This window comes from Alligator mississippiensis, chromosome 4 (genome assembly GCF_030867095.1).
Source record: "Alligator mississippiensis isolate rAllMis1 chromosome 4, rAllMis1, whole genome shotgun sequence".
In the NCBI taxonomy this organism is placed as follows: domain Eukaryota; kingdom Metazoa; phylum Chordata; order Crocodylia; family Alligatoridae; genus Alligator; species Alligator mississippiensis.
Window position 1 is genome coordinate 165615143 of NC_081827.1, and position 24708 is coordinate 165639850.

The window sequence follows — 24708 nt, forward strand, 5'->3', positions numbered from 1 at the left end:
TACCCTACTTCCATATTGTAATTGGTAGGAAGACCCACATGTGTTGAAGTGGGATACAGGCAACCTGGGGGAAGCAAACGAAAGGAAACTGGACTAGGAACCAGACCAAGATGCAAGTCTTGGCTCTGCTACAGACTTCCTGGGTGACTCATTGGGTCACTTTGTCTATTTAAGCTAAGAGGTCTGTAGGGCATAGATCATTCTGTGCTATTTTGAGGCTGTATAGTGTCCAGCCTGGCAGGACTCATCAGGGCCAATCCATAATCTTGTAGGTTGGGCTGCTTTGCCTCTCTCCACAGGCTTAGCAGCACCAGACACAAAGCTAGGCTGCATGGCACTGCCACAGCACTAGCTGTTAAGATAGGTGGCAGCACAGCAGGGAAGAGCAAGAACCTGTCAGTAGCAAAGCAGGGCCCAGCAACGGGCCAACACAGGTGCCTTGAAAGCAAAACCCAGTTCCCCTCTGGCTTACTGGAGTTTGTGATGGAGCTGTGGCAGGAGCTTACACATTGCATTCCAGTGCAGAAGGCTGCTACGCAGCAAACAAGACAAAAAATCCCCCAAATGACACTAAATATTAATGCCTGCCCTACATTAGGCAACCTGCACCTGACTCGAGTGAAAAGGGAGTGCCAGGCTCCTTCCCCCCCACCATGTATACACATGTGTGTACACACACACACACACACGCTCTTCAGGGAAGCTGCCCTTACACATCACCAGGGAGACAGCCTTCCCTATCAGCAGGATACCACCCCCCCCACCCCACCTCCGACTGGGACTTGCCAGAAGGCGGGGAGTGGGGGGGGAGAGGATGGGAAAGCTAGTGGAGCCGAGCAGGAAGCTAGTGCACCAGCTGTGCTCCCCTTCCAGAGGTTACCAGCCTGGCCCCCCTTTTGCAGGCAGCAGTGTGTGTGGGAGAAGGGGAAAGGAAAGAAATAAACAAAGCAAAGGTATTGGGGGGCTGTATTGGGAGGGGGAGAGTGTTCCTCAGGGTAGAGGGAAGGTGGGGCAGTGCTCCACAAGGCATAGCAGTCCTGGTAGGTGCAGCCCTATAGAAGGTTATGGAGTAGAGTTTATGGGAGTGGGATTAAGGGATGTGACACACAGAGGGCACTCCCATAGTGGAAGGAAACAGCTCCTGGGAAGGTCACTGACTGTCAAAAGGGGGAAAATAGGATCTGTTAGCCATGAAGCCTGAGCCTAACGAGGGAAAATGGTCTGGTCCAGTCCACTGCACCAAGCTGCTGCATCTGATGAACTAGTGCATGGGTATGGATGCAAAGTGCTGTCCAGGTACACCGCACCCCAGTGACAGCTGTTGTTGCAACACCTAATGTGGATTGGACCACTTCCCCTCTGGCTCCTAGCACAGGAAAAACCCACAGCATCTCAGTGGAATCTATTGTAAGTTTGTGTCCTTGGCTTATTAGCCATTTATTTCCCATTTCACCTACTGGGCTGCCCCACTGTACTCCATTGCATTGTTACCTATCACTCCTCTTTCAGGGACCTTAGCTATCTCACGCTCACCAAGAAGCCCTGTTGGGTACAGACTTAGCTAGGACTTTGCCATACAGCAGCTATTTCCTTTAGCTTTCTAAGAGGTCAGAGCCAAGCAGAACAGAGGCAGTTGCTAGACATGCTCCCCCAAACACACACACTAGTTATTCCCAACTTATAGCACCCCCTGGTCATCCAAAGATGGTCAGTAGCAACAGGCTAAACAGCAGTGGTATCCACGGTCACGGGCTAAAATGTGTGACCAGGCCGGTTCTCTTAGCATCAAGCCCATGCTCTTGAGGGGTCCCAGAATGCACTGAGGCAACAAGAGGCTCTGCTCTATGTGGCTGTCATCAGAATGGTTCAAGTCAAAAGCAATGCCAGCAAATGGACCCTCCAACCTTTTATAACTTGGTATACCCCATGGTCCATGAGTGTCTGAGCTTCTGTGTGGCCCAGTCCTGAGCTGAAGTTTCAATTACTCTGACCTTTCCATCTTCCTGCACGCTCTTCCCTTAGGTTGTGTCCATCTGACTGCCCAATGAGGTTTCTGATAGAAGCATCTAGAGGGGGGATTTACCCCAGAAACTCAAGGCTCCCATCTCTCAAGGAGCTGACAGAGCTTCCTTCAATGTCCCTGGTCACGAGCAATTAAACTCATGTTGAAACTGGCTTTTGTGCTGATTTTGATCTTCCTTCAGCAGAATTGTACTCTCCAGCCCCTCACAAAACACAGCCCCTTTAAACTCCAGAACTGTTTTTCTATTCAGGGAAGAAGTCCTGTCCAGGGTGGAGAGGAGGAGCCATGACATTTCCTTATGCCAGATCTGCCTTAGAGCTGTAGCCTCAGTTCTAACACTTCCTCTGAGCAGTGGGGCAGTCAATGAGAGGCAAGCTGGGAGTGAGGGCTCATCATCTCTTCTCAGATTCATCTCTGCAGGCAGGACCGAACTGTTGACACTGTCTGGCATCATATTGCCATGATGCTGTGGCCAGTTCTATCCTTTGATAACACCCACTTCCTGGGGAATATGACCCAAAGAAGCCATACATCACCCTGCTTGAGATCTGGATGTGGTAGAGGGAAAGGGCCAGACAACTTGGTGCAGAAGATCCTGTGCCCTCTAGGCAATCTGGAGAAGATGTCACAATGTGTCCATCTCTCAGTCCAACAGGGGAGTGGAACTTCATAACTTGTGAGAAGCAGAAGCCTTTGGGTTTCAGGCAGGTCATCTCTTTCCTCTTGAACATCTGAATACTGTCATAACAACGCACGGCCTGAAGGACTCCACAGATACATCAGCAAGCAGTACCCCAATTCAGACTGCCTTGTGGCCTGTAACAACCCCTCTACTTCAGTATCCCCCACTGCTAAAATGACCCAAAAGTACCTTCTCTCAGCAAGAGGCCTGGGCTGTTGGCTCTGGAACAGCAAGGAAATTATCATGCATGGAATATAACTGCATGGGTTCAAATAAAAAAACCCACCAGTGGCCAAATGGATGCCCCAAGCCCACCACAAGGGTAAAGTGAGGCAACTATGTCCTGTGTGATCATTATCTTTGCCTGGGACGTAGGGCAAGTTGGAGAGACAATAGCAAAATGGTGACTGAGTAGGAGCAGAAGTTTGCTCGAAAAAGACAAAGCCCAAGAACATGCCCAGCTTGTTGTCATGGTGATCCCCACCCCCATCGCTCTCCTCACAATGTGCCATCGCGCTCTCCTTCTGTGCCCGAGCTGTGCTAGGGAACAGAGTCTGCCGGAAGTTGCTTTCCCCATCCAACCCATGCAGCCGTTCTTGGAAGGACATCCAGTCACTGCTCGGCTGAGGAACGTTTGCCCGATGGCGTCAGCCCAGGCCAGTGGAACCCGGCGGCCCCAAGGACAGGCCCCCCCCTTCCCCAAGTTGTGGAGGGTGCGCACACTGTGCCAATGTCCAGCTTCAGATCTCAACAGGGCAACTGTCCCAGTTCCTAAGAGGACAACCCTTGCAAAGACACGGAGTCAGGGTTTTTCTCAGTACAGTTTGCCTATTGACAGAATGTAGGCGAATCTCATTCCTTCTCTCCTCGACAGATGTGGGGACAAACTGTCCGCAGGCAGAGGCCTTGGGCCAAGCACCACTGTCCCCAGCCAAGCAGCAGCTGCCTCTTCCTCACACAGACACAGAACTGAAGCTGATTCAGATGCTGCCATGGACAATCCATGCCCATTTTCCTCCCTCAGACCCTAAGCATGATCTCTCAGAAGCCCCTTGCATAAGGCCATTTCTCATACCACACAGGCTAGGGGAGGTTGTTGGGCATTAACCCACATTCTGGGCTGCTGCCCCAAACACACCAAGGAGAAAGGTCACAGCCCCCTGGGCATGGTTCCTGCATAGCATCTTTAACCCTTTCTGTAGGAACCTTCCATCTGGATGCTTATACCTCAGTGATCACAATGCCATTAGCCCTTCTTGTGCTACAGAAGGTAAGATGCACATTGTGGTTTCTAAGGCCATTCAGGCTGTATTTGAAGCAGGGAGTGTCTTGTTTTCTGTGGAATGAGGCACTACATAAACACAGAAAAAAAATGGGAAACGGCGGAGCTCCTGTGTTACAAACACTTGAAATGGCAGGAAAGAGGTGCTATGGGTAATGCTGACAAAGCCTTTTGGTGGTGTTTAAAGGCCACTAGGTTTGCAGGGCTGAGTAGAAGTTGCTAAGCTGTGGTTTTGCTCTCTGTGCCCATCTACACCCAAAATTGGTACAGGCCTATTGCAACCACTACAGACCTGGCTAGACAATGTCTTGGCTGGAATGACACAGTTGGGGATGGCCCTACTTTGAGCAGCAGATTGGACTAAATGACCTCCTGAGGTCCTTTCCAACCATCATTTTCTAGGATTCTATTCCTGTGTGGACACCACGTGTAGTGGCTCAGCCTGAAAAAGGCCTCTTTCTCATGAGAAAAGAAGGTATATTTCTAAACATGTATTAAAGCCACTGTTTAGACAAGACAGGGCAAGTTGCATTGTAACATGCGTTACTGGTTGGGGTGAACCCTAGGATTGGGTGGACCCCAGGTTCATTTCAGCCATCTAACATATGTAAAAGTTTCCATGTCTATATTGGTTCGACCAAACTGCATCTCTTCTTCTAGCATGGGCATGATGCTTTCGCCACTAGTCTAGTGGCACCCTTACCCATCAGGGATGCTGTTATACCAGTTTAATGGTGCTAACACCAGTAAGCTATATTCCTAAGGAAGGGGTGGTATACAGCACCTCTGTGCTGGAACATCCATAGAAAGGGTAATACAGATTGAACGGTACTGATTTTTAAAAAGACCCCACTGTACTCGATGCAGTTACACAAGTTGCCCTTTTTCACATGCAATTCATTTCATTCCTAGAGGGTTGCCTAACTCTACTAATACAAAGCACAGCTTTGCTAGTATGACTGTATCCACACTTGGATCCACTTTGCCTGTACAGTGCACCAGTAACTCAATACCAGTAAAAAGTGCTTCGGCTTTTGACCTGCCCTGTGTAGGTCTACTGGGTCTTAGCTCACTGGTCATTGACAAAGGGAGACTGAAGACTGCCAGTAACTTAAGCTTTTAGGACAAGACCTTTGAACTTTCCCAGCCCCATGACCCAAGCTGAGGGAGGGGTCTCAGGCCACCTAGCCCACAGAAACAAGCCCTAACCCCTCTTATGCAGTTCACCTACTTTGGGGGGAAGCCCAGAGAAGAAATTATCTTCTGGGTTATTGTCTCTTGGGAGGCAACCACAATGAGCAGCCTTTTTAGAAGCTAACATGATAGTGCCAGCAGATGAGAACGTGTGGCTCATGTCACATGTACGAGGGGTTCTCTTCCTCGTGAACCTCATAGGGCAAACTTTCCCTTCTCTAACACTCCAAGCTGGTGAAGAGGCAGAGGCCAAAATACCCTGATTCCTTCCCCCATCTCTCCACCCCTCTGCTTCCTCGCTGATCACCAGCCAGAAGTCCAGAGCTGAAAGTAGACCGTGATTGATGGCAGTGTTTTCCTGGTAAGCGCACCCTGTAGTCCAATCCTTGTACCTTTCCCAATTCCTCCCCTGTCCCTATTCAGAGATCATGTTGTCTCATGTTGGTCCCAGAGGCACCATTAATTAAAAATACATCCAATTAAATGGCAGGTGAAAACGTGCAATTCCAGGCCCATTCCACATACCCCCCCTTTTCAGTCCCCCCTCCGTCTTGGCTCAGCTGTGCTTTGATTTGAGTGAGAGAGGAATATGGGAGGGTTCTCTGAACCTCAGCCAGCAGTGCTGTGCCAGTCTGTTAGGGTGGCGGTGTGTGTGCGCATGCACCATTCTCCATGGCCAGTATATAGAGTTTTTAAATTTAATCAGCCGGGCCCTGCTGCTCCTGAAGTTGCACAACCCCCCTTGGCTAGTTAAGATAGCAGAGCTGATGCTGGCAAGGTCAGGGCAGGTAGAGCTGTTGAAGAGATCAGCTAATGAAGGGAGAGGTTGCTAGGCAGACACGGGCACACGCATGGCACCCAAGAATCCTCTTTGCGGATGGCGCTGACAAATCTGGGGCTTTTAATACTGTATGTTATTAAGGCTAATGCTAATCCCGCTCCAGTGATTAGCTCTGCTGAAGGCATGAGGAATCAGTACTGGGGATGAAACAGCCTTAAATCGCACCCCCAAAAATCTGGACAGAAAAGAGCAGAGGTGAACAATCGTGCAGGGAAAAGCCTTCCCCCCTTAGGCCCCCAAAATCCCCATGTCCTGTCTCCCCTCACACACATGCTCCAGACGGATGGGACAGACAGACAGTGAATAAAGGACCTGGGGAGGAGAGCGTGGTAATGATGTGACAGCTGGGACACGAATGGTTGAATCCAGCAACACACTCATTACCGACTTCGCCCACGGACGCGGGAATGGACTCGGTGCCAACTCCCCTCCCTACCCCCATTTGCTACTGGGAAAAATGAATCTTTGTAAGCCAGAATGCAGGAGTGGCTAGTGAGCATTGCCCCTTACATCTGGGGAAAGCAGGGGGAGATGGGAAAAGACATAAGGCCACACAGGGCAGAGGATAAGCCAAAGTATCAAGGATGAGGATGGCAGGCACATGGAGGGGTGGCAGAGACCTCAGGAGAGGCTGAGAACACAGGTGACAGGCAGGCTGGCCCATGGACACAGCGACACAGGAGAGCCAGGCACTGTTTCCATCTCTTCCACTGACTTGCTGTGTAACTGCAAGTATGACCTCAGCTGAGTTGCTTCCCTTTTTTGTGCCTCCTTTCCCCACCCTCCCCTCAACAGCTTGCTCTTTAGGCCATAACCTCTTTGAAGAGCAAGGACCATCTATTCCTGTGTCTATACAGAACCTAGCATGATGGAAGGGGGCCTGCTCTCCACTACAGCCTCCAGACACTCTTGCATTACAAGCCACTGGAACAGGTGGCCAAGACAGCCAAAGCTGGTAAAGTGAGCAGCTGTCCCCTGGCTCTCAGACTATGTTCAGACTGGGGTGCGCAAGTACCCTGCAATCCCTAGTGAAGATGTGCACATCAGCAAAGGACATGACAGGCAGGTAAACAGAGCCAGATGCAGGAATGAGACAGATGCCAGGGGCCAGGGCCTGGGATGTTGCAGTTTGGCCACCAGAGCCTTCTCATCCACTGACCAGGCAGGGGAAGGGACAGAGAATGACCATCCCATGTGGACAACTTCTGGTAGTAATTATGACTTGTGTACTCCACCTTGGTGCCAAGCAGATGCAATAGATACAGGGACAGACTAGAAAGGGCCTGGGAAAGGAAGTGCAGTCTCACAGCAGGGAGGTTTTCTACTCAACTTAGTAACCTGGAATTAAGGTCAGATTCAGTCTAAGGGGAAAAAATAGAGTGGGAGGACACAGGAAACAAAAGGAGCCATGTCAGTGGCTTAAATTTTTACTCGTTTCTTAACTATAAAAGAATAAAACCAATTCTTCTGTTGCAAAGAACTCAGAAAGACCACAACAGGTCAGAATGTTTTAATATTATAGATTCCTATGCAAAAATGCTGCATTTATCTTGTGAATCACATTGGCACACCTAGCTGTGCTAACATTGCATGGAACCCCATGGCACCCTTGAAAAGATCTCATGGCGCCCTAGCTGAGTATCAGGGATCAACGTAGAGGTTAATTCCCCCATGTGAGAGGCAGTATAAGGGGACCAGAGCCTTTGGGGCTCTGGAATCCACGCAGCTTTGCCGGCTTCACTCTAACGCTAATTGGAGATTTTAATCTTCAGTGACTTTCAGCTCGGGGTGCTGGCAGGAACGCCAGCTGTGCTGCAATTCCAACTGTGCTGGCGTTTTAATCAAGCCATCTTTGCTGGGGAAGGGATGGGTCAGGGGGAGGGACGGGAGCTGGCTCAGCCCAGCCAAGATCGCTGAGGCCAGGTGGCCTGCCTGCTACAGAGAAGGCAGCTCACACACCTGGTGTCCCAATGCAGCAGGCAGGCGGGAGAGGTGGGAATGGCCAAGAACAGAGTGAGGAGATTCCAGACTGGGGCATGCTGGCAAAACCTTCTCCAACTCAGCCTGGGAGCATAAAGGGTAATAACAGGGTCTTTCAATTTCAAGGCAGGAAGGAGTCCAGAGAGAGGCCAGGTGGTAACACTTCAGGGATGTCACATTCTGCTTCCTAAAGAGAAGGCATCCACCATGAACCATCTTTCTCTGGCCACACATGCATGCACACACACACTATTGCTATAAAAGAAAGGTGACTGCACAGCCCTTGGAGACAGAACTCCTTTGGAGAGAGTGGGCCCCAACAGATGCAAGTCAAGCCCCACTGGCAAATGGGTGCATGGAGAAAGTTTGCCATCTCAACTGTAATGAGCAAAGATGCTTCAGCCTAGGCAGCTTCACAGCCAAAGACCAGAAATCCCCACCTTGGCCACCTAACCCAACTTCTTTCCCAGCCTACAGATTCTGGCATTGTCAGACTTCTGGTCCTTCAGCCTGAGCTTCTCTTGAAAGAAACACCACGTCATGATTTGAAGACTCCAAGGTATGGCAAACCCACTGTGTTAGTTATTGAGTTGACAACTTTCCCTTTAAATTCTGCACCTTACCCTAGCTTGAATTTATTACAGCTTGGGCTTTCAGCTGCTGGGTCTTGCTCTGCCTTTCTCTGCTGGATTAGAGAAATTGCTCTAGTCAAAACCTCCTCCCCATTGTTTAACCCTCTTCTGAGCAAGCTAAAGAGATTAGACTCCTGAACGGCTGACCGTGAAGTCACGCTAGGGAGCAGAACAAACCAACAGACCAGGTGACCCAGCCAGTTGCAACATAGTCTCAGGTCTTGGTTTTTCTACCTAAAGGATTTGACACCTGATTCTCAGCTCTGCCTCCCTTGGTTGACCCATGCCCTGCCTAGCTCAGCTCAGAAGTCCAGGTCTGTCTTCTTCCAGTCTGTAGGACAGTGGCATTCAAACAAAGGACTAACGTTGAAAAAAGGTGCTGTGAGAGCTACTGACCTCTCAAGATCCACAATCCAGTGGCATATAGGTACTAGTCAGGGATTTGGGAGACCTGGCTCTATTTGGTTTTCTGCCACAACCTCCTTTTGTGACCAGAGGCAAGTCATTTAACCTCTCGGTGCCTCAGTTCTCCACGTGTACAGTGCTGATAGCTATCACTGCCTTGCCTCAGAGAGAGCAGCAGGGCGTAAGAGAGACTGTGAGGCATGCAGATGTTATAGTGAGGGAGAGCACAGAAGTCAATCAGGTGGCAAGAAGGTGGACTTTCTCCCAGTGTGGTTACAGTTAATACAGGACTCTACCCCACATATGAACTGCTCAAATTATTCTTTGCAATTAACACTGGATTGGACTTGCCAGACTGCTGCCCAACTGCCAAGCACAGCAAGGTCCTTCTGCAGTTCCTCACACCACTTCCTCTAGTACTGACTAACATGCGTGTGGCATCCACCAATTTAGCACCCTTGCTGTCTACAAGTGCTAATAAAGGAACTTTGGAAAGCTCCATTGCAGGCTGCTGCAGCGCAGCAAGAGACAGACGCTCCCCAGTCCTCGGAGGTGTTGAACCAACTGCAGGTGATAGGAACAGACGTGGGGGTAGGGGAGGGTTGGGGGTTTAGTTTTATGTCTGAGTCGCACAGACAGAAAATGAATAAAAAGAAACCAAGTCTAGTAGTTCGGGCTGAGGCTGCCTATTTTAATCCTACCTGTGGCTGTCTGAGCCCAGAGCCAGTTACCCTTGAGCATGGCTGGGTTTTATACCCTGCTGACATATGGGTGCTGCCTCCAAAATGGTCTCAGGAGAGTCTTGGTACCCAAGGTTTCTGCTCCTGTAGTGCCTCACACCTTCAATGCATTTACCATCACACCACCCGCAGGCACCAAGGCCCTATTTACCCCCACTGTGCAGATGGGAAATTAAGCCACATACAACTTACCCAAGGAAAGTGTAGTGAAGCAAGGAATATACATAGATTTCCTCAGTCCTAAGATAGTCTCCTACCCACTACACCATCCTCTGTCTTCCCAGTCAAACCATGCAAGCTGATAAACCACAGGGATGGGGAACTGTCATTTCTGAGCTGGATGAACAGAGGTGCAGGGAGATTAAGTCATTTGCCCGAGGTTGCCCAGAGTCTGTGACAAAGCTGGGAACTAAAGCCAAATATCCCAAGTCCCAGTCCACAGCCTTAATGAAACATCCACCCATCCCTCCTCCTTTATTGTTATGGTGAGGCCACAGGACTCTCACTAGACCATCTGCACTGCAGCCCATGCACACTGCAGGAGGGCTCAGCTCTGTAACCCCAACACAAGACTCCCACTGGCCCCCTCTCACCCAGAACCTGCCCTTCATCTTCAACAACCCTCCTCCAGAGACAGGTGCCAGGCTAACTGCCACCAAAACTCATTTGACACATGGAACACATTTCGGCAAGAAGGTCAGAATTTGGCTCGTACATGCATTCACAGAAGCAAAGTAGAATGAGTATGAAAAGTAAATGAACAGCAAAGGGGAATTCAGTTCCCATTCACCCAGAGGCTCTGAAGCCGTCTCCCCAGCTGTGCACACAACACTTGGAAGAAGAGTGCAAGCTGGGCTGGTAAGAGGTAGCAGGTTAGCGCTTTCAACCCAACCCAGTGTGCATGTGTTAAGGGGGGAGGGGATGTTTATGAGTTTGCAGTGCCCTCCTGTGGGTATTGTAGAGACTGCACCCTCTATGGAGAGGGCAGGCACATCCTGAACTACATTTGGCAGGCAGTAGCCTTTACTCCAAAGTGCTAGTACAAGCAAAGATTATCCCACAAACTGCTAGAAAATAGCATGGATGCAGGAAGTCAGAAGGGGAGGAGAGGAACAGGCCAGCACAGGGCTTGCTAACCACTCAGACTCATTCCAGCAGCGCTACTAGCCCTACATATGTTGAAATCCTGAGTCCTACACACTGAAAAAAGCCTTTCATTTTTAAACCATATAATACATTTGAGATACTGGTATCTGAACCACAAATTCATGTTTACAAGCTCTCTCTGAGCTACAAGGACTAGACACCTGTTTGTCAGATCAAAAACAGATTTTCATCTGACCCCATGACTCCAGGAGCTGAGGCCTTTCAGCAAACCTGCTCACATCACAAGAGCTGGCAGATTAAACCAATTCTCTGCTTAAATCTGACCCATTCTAATCTCTCTCCCACATATACACTCTATTATATCTGGTGCTTCCCACATTAGAGACAAAACACCACATTAGTACTAGTGTGTGCTGCACTTGTTTTAAGTTGGGGGAGGGGAGTGGGAGGGGAACGCACTGTATATTTATGTAAATTGACATATTTTGCCCCCTGGATTATTCCCTTTCTTGTTTCTTCCTCCTCCACTTCCCACCTTCTTCTCCAGGCAAAAACATAATATCATTAGTGCCTGTGCTGGACTTTGAAACTAGCAGCATTTATGTGGCTTTGAATTTCTCTGGGCATTCACATAGTCCTCACTGCCATGGAATCCCAGTACTTCACTACATTTACTTTTATAACCTCCACCCCCAGAGAAGCAGGAAACAACTAACAGACCCATTCTTCAGAGCATATAGAGGGATTGAGGGACATGCCGAACACCAGACCTGGGAAGGCAGAAGAACAGGGAACCAAACTCTGATCTCCAGGTCCCCACGTATACAATCATCTCTTGCCCAGTACCACCCAGACTAATTCTAGGCAACAGGAGGAAAAAAAACCCACTTTGCCCAGCAAATGAGTTCACCTCTAAGCAGGTTTCAGGCTGAGAATAAGCCACTAAGCATCATGACCTCTACAGAGAGACCGAACAGCTGGAAGTCAGGCAAAAGCAGTTCCATTCCCAACTCTACTGCTGACTCCCTGTCCCTCAGTTTTCTTCTCTCTACCTGAGGTGCAAAGATAGTGACCTCCTTTTGCATAGACTTATAGCCACCACAGCTGTCAAGGGCTATAAAAACAAGACTTTTCTAGAGGATTCCCATGTGCTGCGGCACTGAAGGAAGCAGCAAATCTTGAGGGCACAATTCTTTCTCAAACGCCAACGAAAGGTGTTAACAGATCTAGAAGGAAACATTTAATTGCAGAAAGAACCTTTTGGTGCCGATATAAATAACACCTGGATTGACAAATTTAGCTGCCAAAATTGAGAGCGACAAACTAACATTAGGATTTTTTTGTTGTTTTTTTTTTTTTAAAGGGCTCTTTATTTCCCTACATGGGCACTTTGTCACTGTGGTTAGAGTGACACCTGGTGGCTAGTTCCCACTTGCACACATTTCTGGCATTTTCAGACAGTTCGTAACCCTCCCAGGAGCTCTGTGTCCAGGTTCAGATCAATTAAGGGGAAAATCAGCTAAGGGTGTGCATGGCCTCCAATGAGCAAAGAATACCTGACCCCATTTACATACAAAGCCAGAAATGGCTAATCACTCCCAGCCATTCACTTGGCTCCTAGAGCTTCAGTCCATTTTCATTCCACAGCCAGTACCCTAGCTCAGCCTCCAGAATGAAGTCCTGCCTGCTGCATGAAAAGGAAGAGCAGCTGCAAATGCTTGCCTCTGAGCACGGACTACCCCTTTACTCCCAGCTGTACACAGGCTCCAAGCCCCAATGTCCTTGAGCTGGATCCAGACTATGGAGGCTTTGTTAGCCCCCACTTCTACATGTGCTCCCAGACAGGGATAGCTGGTGCACCACTATGCAGACAAAGGAAAGAAGGCTGATCCTTAAAACAAAATGGAGGGGGGGAGGGGAGGAGGAGATAGGGGCTAGGATTTAGAAGACCTGGCTTCAGTTCTTGGCTCTGCCATTAAGTCCCTGTGCAAGTCACTTAACTAACTAAAATGGCTGGAGGGGATCCTTCTTTTCTTTCACCCTTTGTCCATCCCATCTAATCAAGAGTGTATACCCCGGGGCAGGGACATGAGGTATGTCCAGCACTCAGTGCAGTACCTGGCTCTCACTGGAACTGTTTAGAAACAAATAAGATATCTCCATACTGCAAGACAAATGGGAGTCTCCATCTTGGAGCTCAAGGTGATGGGCACTGGACAAACCCAGAGCAAGACAGCAAGTTCTGCCTCTTGGGAGCTGGCAATTTAATAATAAGGATAGGAACTCCATGAGCTGTTAGGTAACTGGAAAAATCCAGCAAGGTCTGCATTGCTGGAGGATACCAGTGCAGATACTATGAGGAACATTTATTACCATTTCAACTACCCAAACTCCTCAGGAGACACCAGGTTTGTTAGGATAACTCAAGGTTTTTGGACTCTAGATGCTATAGCAATTGGTGCTGTATAGCAGCAAGTAGGACGCAGCATTGTGCCCCCAGTACTAGCCAGGACAGAGGTCCTATTGAACTAGGCAGCATATGTGGCCCTCAGGATCTTTACATTAGCATTTGGTTTGCTTCTTTTCCTATCTTCCCTGTGTGTCTTCCTGGTTAAATGGGTGCACAATCCTGATTCCCTCATCTCATGCAACAGGAATCCCACCAAGCCATTTTGTGTCACATCTATTGTCTGGATGCAAAGCTTTAGCTGATGTGCTTTGTGAAAGGGAGTGGTTTGGATAACAGCCCTGATTTTAAAATGTGGCCCTAACAGGAACTTTTTTCTTTGACTTTAGTGGGCTTTGGATCAAACCCCAGATATCAACACAGATCAAGAACATCACATTAAATGGTTTCAGAGAAGGGCCTAGACCCAGAGACCAAATTATAGGCAACAACCCACTCAGAGAAAAACCTAATTTTGCAGGTGACCCTTTGCTTGTACTCTGGGTGGAACTGATCTCCACACTTGCTAGTGATTTTAGAAAGATCTCCTGGCTAAAATCATCAGCCCTTCCATCACTGGAGTCAGGAGAGTAACCCCAATATGTAGGTTGTAAGCTCTTATTCTACATTTGTACAGCAATAGGTCCTGCTTTGAGTTTGAGACTCCCAGGCACCACCATGCTATAAAACAACCATCAACCATGTTAGCTTGTAGCAAGAGTAGCAACAGATTTAATAAGGAGAAGTGAAAAGTCCTGCACATATGATTGAATGATCCCATGCACCACTACAAGGTTGGGGACTGACTGGCTAAGCAGCAGCTCTGCAGAAAGGGATCTGGGGGTTACAGTGGACGCTAAACTGAACGTGAGCCAACAGTGTGCCCTTGTTTTTAAACAAGGCTAACAGCATCTAACAGCATACTGGGCTGCGTTAGTATGAGCACTGCCAGCAGATCAAGGGAAGTGATTCTTCCCCTCTATCCAGCACTGGTGAGGTCACATCTGGACTAGTGTCCAGTTTTGGGCACCCTACTACAGAAAGATTTCAGTCAAATTGGAGAGAGTCTAATGGAGGGCAATGAAGATGGTTAGGGAGCTGCAGCACACAACTCATGAGGAGAGGCTGAAGTAACTGGGCTTATTTAGTCTGAAGAAAAGAAGATGGGGAGGGGGCGGAGGGGATTTGATAGCAGCCTTGAACTACCGGAAGGGTCGCTCCAAGGAGTACATAGAGCTAGACAGTTCTCAGGGGTGGCAAATAACAGAACAAAGACCAATGGTTTAAAATTGCAGCAAGGGAAGTTTAGGTTAGATATTTGGAAAAACTCTCACTAGGAGGACAGTAAAACAATGGAAGAGGCTACCTAGAGAAGTTGTGGACTCTCCATCCTTGGAGGTTTTTAAGACTCAGTTAGACAGCCTTGACTGGGATTATATAGTTGGGGCTAGTCCTGCTTTGAGCAGGGGGGTTGGACTAGATACCCTCCTGAGGTCCCTTCCAACCTTCATTTCCTATGATTTTATGAACAGTAGATTGTTATCCTCTGGGGACCAGTGGGACAGCCATATTTTAGGGATCCCAGAATTTGCCTAGCATACCTTAGTGGCCTCTGAACACCTCTGCCCCTTCATTCTAACCCATTCCTCATCTGCCTTCACCTTCCCCTCTTCCTAACCTGGCCTACTGAGGTACAAGATGCCATCACCATAGGACCATTTGCAACCCTGTGGCTGGGGAATGATGCAGCTGCTGGTTACTTACGAAGGAAGAAGGCTCAGAGCTGCGCCGGCGCTGTAGCCTGTTGCCATGTACAATGAGCGGGGACCCTCAGATGGGTGCTTTATCTAAAGGAAGGCTCCAGTCAGGTATAGGCTGCTAAAAGGCGTGCTAGCATCTGACCTAAAACAAAGAAGAAAAAGATACGTGAGGGTGTATTGGAAACACCACCCTACAAAGCATATATGACTGTCCTTCAAGAAAAGCTATTCAAGCTTCTGTTAGAAGTAGGGCATAGAAAGGGGTGGATAAAAGGGTGTTGAGTCTCTTGGGTGCTTGTAAACTGCCTAGTGCAGCAGGATCCTGGTCCATGACTGAGGCACCTAAGTGCCAGTGCAACAAAAACAGTATACACTAATCATTTGACAAATCTGATTTTTTCTCCAAAACATTAACTAGTTACTGAAGTGCTAAACAGACAGACACAAAGGGAAGCGTTTTAGACAGCCTGATGGACAAATCCCTTCCCTTCTGCTTTGAGCAGCCCTGTAACAAGTTCCTGCAACACAGCAAGAGCATGGAGGAGCTCTGGAGAAATGTTCCATGACTACTATCACTTTGGCAGTTATCACAAGTCAAAACCTAGCATTGTAGGGATTTGCACTTTCTCCACACTTTATAACAAGGACTTTATTCCTTCTGGAATAACATGCAGGGAAAGTGGAAGAAGGGCAATAATTAGGTCATGCATAAATGCTTCCATTGAGCATCTCAAAGCTATTTATAAAAAGGCAGATCAGGTTCATTTACCCTGCTTTTACAGGTGGGGGAACAGGCGCAGAGAGAAGGGATTTGTTCCAAGTCAGTGTCTCAGGTCTAGAACCCAGGAATCCTGATACTCATTTTTCTGGTCTGGCCCCAACCCCTCCCCTTTTTTGATGGATACACAAAGCAGCATCATTCAATCACTGTACCTAGTGAGAGCAGGACAGGTTCTTAAGTATAATCTAAATGGAAAATGCATGAGAAAGACAGATCAATGAGAAGTCACACACAGGTTCTGTAACACTTTGGTTTTTATTAATAAATGTTTGTATTATGGCAGCAACCAAAAGGCCACATTTGTACAGCATGCAGTACACAGTACACACGAGTCTGGCCTTGTGCATATCACAGGCCATTGAGCTGCACACAGATACCCGTATATTAAGCTTGCAGACTTTAGTTAAACTAAAGTGTTTTAGTCCTTGGCAGACTGAACTGTGCGCCAGAGGCAGTGAACAGGAGAGACCAAGGTGGACAGATGAGGTGAAGTGCCCAGATCATCTCAGCTGGTAAACAATGGCTCACATTGCAGAGGAAGGAAGGAGGAGGAGAAAAACATGGTGCTTCCCATCAGAGGGAAAATTCCTCCAAACCTCCACTTTACCAGCTCGATCCTGAGACCATGAACCTGACATCTAAGAAAGAGAATTCTCTGAACTAAGTCCACAAATCAGTGCTCCATCCCCAGCTGCTATCAATTTCTGACACTTCAGAGGAAGACAGAAAAAAAAAATATCCATCCAGTTGTGCTTTGGGAAAACAGTCCCTGTCCTCTTTGGTTTCAGCGTTTTACTTTATACTCTTTCCTCCAAGTTTAATTTCTCTTACGTGTTGCCTTCTATGCACTGGTTCAGAAATGCATTGTTGCGTATACCACATCCAACAGTTTATGTCATACATTGATGGATACTTGTAAAAAATTGACTTTTTAGCAATAAAAACAACTAAACTACTTGGAATTCCATTTCAGGCAAATCCAGGGGTACCATATGACTAAGGTCCAGACCAGTGATTCTCAACCTGAGTGCTGAGATCTTTTTAAGGGTGCCACAAGGTGCTGTGCAATATTAGCATAATTAGTTGTGGAAACAACATTTGCAAGATAAACCCAGACCTTTCAAACAGGAATTCATAGTATCCAAAACAAACTTGGGGGCTTTCTGCAGTCTTGCCAACAAAAGAACTGCTCTTTTCCACAGTCAAAAACCAAGTGAAAGTTGAGTTGGCTTTTGCTGAGGGATGCTTTTAAGTTTAATGCAGTTGAGAACTGCTGATCCAGACCCTGCTGCAATTTCTCTCACACACGTGACTACAAAGTCAAACCAGCTGCCTCTCTGGGAGTGAAGTTACACAGACCCACAGGTGTCTACAGAACTGGGGCCTGTATGACTAAATTAGCATAACCTGCAGAAGACAATCAGCAGTGGAACAATAGCAGCACAGGATAAAGGATGGATGGATCACTGATCCCACCCAGTTTAACTTGGTTAAACTTCCAAGTCTAGCAAATAGCAAATGGAAGAAAGCCCATTAAGTGGCCCACCTTTCCTTACCTAAATGAAACCCACAAGCCAAGGGGACATAGTTACCTCTGTGTTTATAAGCAGAGTGTAGAGAACAAGCTGCAGCCTTAGAAAACAGATCCATCAGCCAACATCCTGCCCATCCCCAGCTGCAGCACTAAATGCTGCAGCTTTTCAGAACTGAATAGTGATTCTGGGGGTGCAATTTGAAACAGCCCCCCTCTGCATGAAAAGGTGGGCACTTTTTAAAGATCTCAAATTCCACTCCTAAAAGCCAAGACCAGGCAGCTTTGAAACCATAGCCAATCTGGATTTTCCTTTTTTTCCTTTGAAAACCAACTGGTAATCATGTAAAAAAACCCTCACATTCTAACCCAAGGATCTACAAGGTTTAATTAATGCAAGTTTCCAACATGCTCCACACACCATCTTGATCACACCAAGGTGATAAAAGAAACAGGACATGCCATGATAATCACTATGAGAGATTTGGAATGGAGGTCTGCCACTTTCCAAGACTTCGCAGCCTACTGATAGCACTGAGGATTTGTTCACACTCCAGTTGTGAACTGTATTATAACTGGATGAGAATTCCAGACAACAGAATGAATTTTCAAAAATGCCTACATCTCATAGGACATCCAGGAGCCCAAACCCTATGGATCTGCATGAGACAGACTCCCAAAAAGCTATGATTTGATCTGGTATCTTTTTAAAGTGACCTGACAATGGGGCAAGGAACAGAATTCACTGTGTTCCCTTCTGCTTCTTTAGCCTAGGAGGAGGCCTGAATTAGAGATTTATCTAATCTTTGTACTTTTTAGAATTTTCTCCCGCTTTGTTTTTATGGTAGAATTTCAGATCTTGGCTAAAAATTGGAAGATGATGGTGACTGAAAGACTAGTGACTTATGCCCATAAGAGCCAACTGAATGAACGCTGAACAGTTAAGGGGAGAAATGTTACTTGATCTCCCCTCACTCCCCGCAATTAGTTGGTTGGCTGGTATTTGTTAACACCTATTTAATTTAAATGCCCACTTAATATTTTGGAAGCAAAAACAAAAATGCACTAAAATTTGCAACAGCCCCAATACACAATCTTCCCAAGGCCTCCAAGAAAGTTAAAGGAGATCAGAGAGAATTTGAGATTTGAAATGTAAAAAAATCCACACATTTAAAAACAAAAACCAGGCCAAACAATTTCCAGCCTACTTTTCATATCATGAAGCAACAAGATGAAGTTTTCAAGTCCACAGATACAAGGCTCCATCACGTATTTCCAATCTGGAAACTAGAAGACTCAATTTGCTTGTTTCAAGAGTACATTAAAAAAGAAACAATGTTGTGTTTCAGTGAGTTTTAGATGCAGCCTCTGCAATGGAAATGCTGGACTAGACTTTGCCTTGCTCATACCCAGGCAGCCAGGCAAGACAAAAACCTTCTCAATCCCATCTGTATCTCTGTCTCCCACAGAAATGTATCATATTTCACTGATGAATCTTAAGTCCCCTGGCTGGAAAGCATGGGACACCAGCAGTTATGCCCCTCAAATGCATATTTGAGAGATGGAGGCTTGGAAATGAAGAAGGTGATGAACACGTGAAGTTGGAAAACTTAGATCAGTTTCGTCTCTCTCATGTTTTTCATACTGGTATAACTGTCAGTTAATCTTGTGAAAAGAGTTACATCAGTATAAAGGATGCCTTGTACCATGGGAGCATATCTTATCACCCATATTAATGTATGCAGTATCGTACCAATACAGCGATGTCTCTATTAAGGAAGGGTGGTACTGACCGGCAGACAGCAGTACAGTTTGCACAGATGTAAGATACAACAGAAGAGACATTTTAATCACAGCATCAGTTTTGCCAACCCTGGATATCCAAAATAATGACAGGTGCCCCAAAATCACACGAATGACTCAAAAAGCATGAATTAAAAAATAAATAAATAAAAAACACATTAGGCTTTGAATCGACTGCCTGCTTTTTTAGCCAGTAGGCAGTCCCTCCTCACCCTCAGCTTTTCTCTGGAACTGTACAGGATAGAAATCATTATTTTGAATGAAAGCATAATCATGACTCCAGAAGCTGGGACTTTAAAAAAAATACATCTAATATCACGAGGTTCATGATACAAATCATGATCACTGACCAAGCAGTTATGCCAAACTACTTTATATTGACTAAAGGTTTGCTGAAGACACCAAAGATGACAGAGGCAGACACTGTGTCCTTGCCTCAAAGAGTCAAGAACACACATGAGATGATCTGAAAAAAAGAAGAGCCCATAAATATGAAATGAATAGAACTAGGAAGTCACTAATTCTACAGCCATTACACAAACAGTATAAAGGCCAGAAACCCCTCTGGCCCTTGTCTTCACTATATTTTTCTTTGCAAATTATTTAATTGCACTTAGTGGTGAATATTACAGCCAGGTTGAGAATATTTTACAAAAAACTATGAACTAATTTAAGATTAGGGCTATTTTTGGTGGGTTTTAAATATTTTTTTCGCAACAAAAAAAATCTTTCCTTTCTGCAGAAAATGTCCATTTTTCATCATGATTCCAAACTCCCAAAAACCAAAATATAATAAGCTGGAAATGCTGCTACAGTATTACTTGTGAGCTATAGTTCAGGTGACTCATGTCCCCGTTTCTTTCTAGAAGTCAGGCATTCCACTGGACTACATTTCCCAGAGACTCCCAGGATACACCTCCTTACCACCAGTCTTTTTTCAAGGTGGAAGATCATGGTGCATCCTAAGATATCCAGTCTGACCAGGGAACCTGTCCTGCAGAGAAGAGAATAGGATCATGTGACAACACAAACTATAGCTCTCATGAGGCTCTGCAAAAAAGCAGGTCCAAATCAAAATGGTTTGGATTTTTAGCTTGTGTTTGGGGTTCTCAAATATTTGCTGAAAAACTTTCTGCAGAACAAAATCCAATCTTGTTACTCTAATGAAGAGAAAAATCATACTGTGAACCATGACAAGGGCCCATGGAAACTGAAATAAGAATGACCTTTAGAGGCCAAGCAGTTGCAGATGCATTGAATCTTAAATCATCTCCTAATCAAGGAGGGTCATTGCTGGCCAGTGGTTACCATGGACTGTTCAAAGGACCTGATTGCACTTCTATTGTGCCACCTCAAAACATCATATGGTCAAAAGAAGAACCAACTTTCCTTGCTACTAAGAGTTGCCCCATCATATATGCTCTATTTGAGCAGTGCATATGCACTAAAGGCATTCCTGTACTTTGTGTCAATATTGCCCTGTAGGAGAACAGATCACCTGAATGGAATAGTCTTCTCATTATTTCAAACCTATAAATACAAGAGTTTCACTTCACAGAACTAAGTCTTGTTTGGAGCAAATATTAGAAATATTATAATAAGGGCATTTCCAAAGTGTCAATGGTACTTTACAAAAACAAGATGGCAAATTGCAGGTGGGTATGCTTTTAAGACAGCCCCCCTCCCCCTTTTCCATACCCACAGCCAAATGTTCAACTGCTCAGACAACCTATATTCTTATCACTATCTTTTATGTCATAGAGATACCTACTGTCCACAACTACATCAGGGCCCATATTGTGCTAGACACCATACAAAAACCATGAAGAAATGGTCCCTGTCCCAAAGGATCTCACTAACCAAGACATTTCTCCTAATGACTGAAAAGGAAGAAAAGAACACATTATGGTTTATTCTATTTTTAAATTATTGGGAAAAACAGCCACAACACTGGTAGGATTTCTTATCAGAACCAAAATAGATCAACTCTGGTGTCAGATACCAATGGAATGACATTGGTAGTGTATATGTGTACCATTGAATTCAGGCTGAAATTGGAACCGCACAATTGTGCTCTGGGCTATGTACAACAAAACAGCTACCAAAATTTTCCCTTTAGCTTCGTTGAATGAGGTCCAACCTTTTGCAGCAGGAGTATACAAGTTCTAGCCTCAAGGCTGCCATGAAGTTCCAAGTTACCAGAATGACAGGCATGTTTGTTATAACCTATGCAGGGCTGTGTTAAAACAACTAGACCCCTTCTCATTTTGGGGGGAGTGGGGAGAAGAACACTCATCTTCATTGAAATCAAGCCATAAAAACCAATATTCCTTGAGAAGGTTAAATAATGATCCAAAGGACAAAATTCATTATAAAAGCTGGGCTCAACTCCTTATAACATGGTTGTTGCTAGGCCATGTACCTGGCAACAAGTGTGGATGGAACTTGAATCTTGTGCGAAAAGGCCAGGATCCCGTCATCAAATCTAACATACTGATGAGCAGTAACAATATGGGACTGTCTGTACATAGCTCACTGTTTTCACTTGAATCCATGAGGCAGGGCCGATGTACACAAATGTCATTTCACTACATTATGAAACGCACTGCAACAGAATCACTTCAACTTTCTAAGGATCCTTCCATTTCTGACTGATTTTAAGTGGAAGAGACTCTATATATGGCCAAGCCTAAGATCACCAATTACACTCAACTAACACGAAGCCAGCATCGGTGCAACTGTTACCAAAAACAGCAGGCAAGCTAAACATGTCAGGAAGGGTATTTCCTGGGTCAGAGCTAAAGTGCTCAATGCCATCAGCCTTCACTTTGCCCAGCTACATTCATCTTAAACCAACAGTACTGCACCATGTTTTAACGTGATCTTAACTGCATGGAGTTAACGGGGAGAGTGGGGGGGAAGTCCACGCCAATATGTGCAGATTCCAGTTGTTTGAATTATTCCGTTCAGACCACCATGGAAGAATCTCAGTGCTCACCAATCATCTGGAGAATAGCATTGGTACAGCTAGCAGGTAGAATCCCTGGCCCCATGATATTGTAGCAAATATTGTGGCTAGAATTCCAGAAGATCAGACAGTTATCAGAACAATAGGCAGAAAAAGTAACCAAGCATTACAAAAATGTTTGCACTTGAGATTGCAGCCAATCTCTGAGTTACGAAGAAACTTCTCTAATGGGCAGCTCATTCTGCAAAGGCCTACTGCCAAGTTCCTTGGCCTCCCAGTGAAATATCCAGTACTAGATGTGAGATATAGGGCTAGAAGGTACCAATGGTTTGATCTGGTAGGGGAATTCTTAGGTATCTTTGAGAAAAGTGTACAATGGAGCCTACTACACAGGGACAAAGTATGGGCAGGAAGTTACAGGGATTCAAATATGAGGAGGATGGAGAAAAGATACCAAAGAGTTTGCTGCTCATATATAAAAGGGCAAGCACTAGGTAAACTATGTCCCTCCCATATTTTTAAAGTCAGTGCTGGAATGTTAACCATGTCATTAAAGCACAGTCCTGCCAATACTATAGTAGCAGGTGGCTTGCAAAGGCATTTTAACAAGACATTAGGGAGATGGGCAAAGCAGCCCTGTGCACCATCAATAATGGCAATGCAGTGCTGCTGGTAGAAAGAGCCCAGGGTTGGCAGGGCTTAAATCAAAGCAAGAAATGAAGAGAGAAAAAAAAGAGCCTCATGGCTCTTAGCAAATCATCATGTCCTCACAGCTGTAACGTGCAGCTAAAGGCTCCCACAGGTCTTGCTCAGATCTGCTTAAGGCAATGGAGAATTTTAAAAAAAGAGGGAGAAATCAGCATGCAGACAATTTGACTTCTTCAGAGGAACCTGCTAATGCAAGTGTTCAGGAAGACAATCCAAAACATTGAAGACTAACTACCCATCCCTTCCTAAACCCAGTCTAATTAACAAGAAACAGAGATATTTTATTGCTTGGGGAACTGGCTTGGACTGAATCAAACTAAGGTACCTGCAGCACAGGAAAAGGGCTTGCAGCTGGATCAGCCCTCAGGAAAAAGCAGACAAAGTAGAAAGCAGGAGAACCTTGCAAGTTTTTTGACCAATAAATAAGTTGGATGCTAACTGACTAGACAATGAGCTTCTTGGAGCAAGGAGCACCTCTGACCAACAACTGTTAGAGTGCTCAGCACCCTCAGGCCTAGAGCTAGATGTTCAAAACATCCAGAACCAGTGATTTATAAAGGCATTACACTCCTTTATCTACAAACTAAAGCTAGCAGACTATTGATATTCAGACCTCAGTTATGGATCTTAATTTCTATTGAGGTTTTCTTTTCCTACAAAAGCCCTGTGTTTTATACACATCACTCAAAGCTATAACACCAAAATGTGTAGCCATAAAGGGACTGGTTCCAGATTAATACTGCAGACATTGCCCAGTTTTGAATCTGCATGTTCATTGGCTGCTGCCTCACCATTTAAGAGAAATAACAGAATTAGCCAATATTCCTGCCTGGAAGAATCTTTCTTCAACCTGTCACAGTTATTTGTAACCCTCCTGCCAACATGTGTGCAAGAGAAAGTTTAGAGAAAAATCATCTGTCCTTTTCCAGTTTAACTACACTGTACATCTCACAGCACTTTGAGTCTAGTAGCTTTCCTTGGCTGCCTGGAATATCAGTTTTCTTCATGGCATTGGTCTTCCATAGAAAAGGAGAAAAAACATTTGAAAAAGAGTCACAGGAAAATCTAAGTGTAAAATCACATTTGGAAGAAGAGGCTCAGAGCAAACAAACCTAGAGCTCTCCCTAACCTCTTAAAATCAACAAGGTTCCCCATTGATTGCATCACTGCAGGACAAGACTACATGAATGCAGGAGTGCACTCTGGCTCTCATTCAAGAAGCCTCATGAGGCCTAATGTTGAGGAAGGAGCCTGAAGCAAAAGGCTGAACACAAAGTGTATCCACACTAAGAAAAGAAAAAAAAAAATATATACAGATCCCATACTGCAGTCCTCTAGTGCCATCATCTGAGAGGAGAAATGGCACAGACAAGAGCAAGAGCATTGAAGCAGGCATGGATGACTGGTAGGAAACACAGCTGAGTTCTGGCAAGGCTACAGTTTTAGCCATGACTACCACCAGAACTACAGATTTGATTTTTCTTAGCATAAGACTTCCTGCAAAGAGTTGGACCACAGTGGTGGAAGAATTGTAGGGATAGAAACAGAGAAGCAACCAACAAAGATACCTCAAAAGGCATTCAGCATAACTGGGATTCGTGAAAAAGCTCAGCATGTTGGATTGACTTTGGGTTTATTTGAAAACATTTTGATTTTGGTGATCATTTAATTAACAAGAGTGTGCTGTTGCAACTGAGGGGTAAGAAGACACCCAAAACCTGCGATAGACAAGGAGTCCTTTAGAACAGATGGGATAAGGTTGTTCCTAAAGCAATGCTGGCCAGTGAATTAACACATTCACAAAACCTGGATTATCTTCCAAGAG

General features: G+C 45.8%; 1 protein-coding gene across 1 annotated transcript in view; it reads right to left on the reverse strand.

Annotated features, from left to right (window-relative positions):
* The window catches only part of CDK12 (cyclin dependent kinase 12), a 98412-nt gene that overhangs the window by 27151 nt on the left and 46553 nt on the right, over positions 1 to 24708 (reverse strand). The window contains exon 14 of the transcript XR_001372919.3: positions 15097 to 15234. The gene's annotated coding sequence lies outside the window, so the exon portion shown is untranslated. The remainder of the gene's footprint in view (positions 1 to 15096; positions 15235 to 24708) is intronic.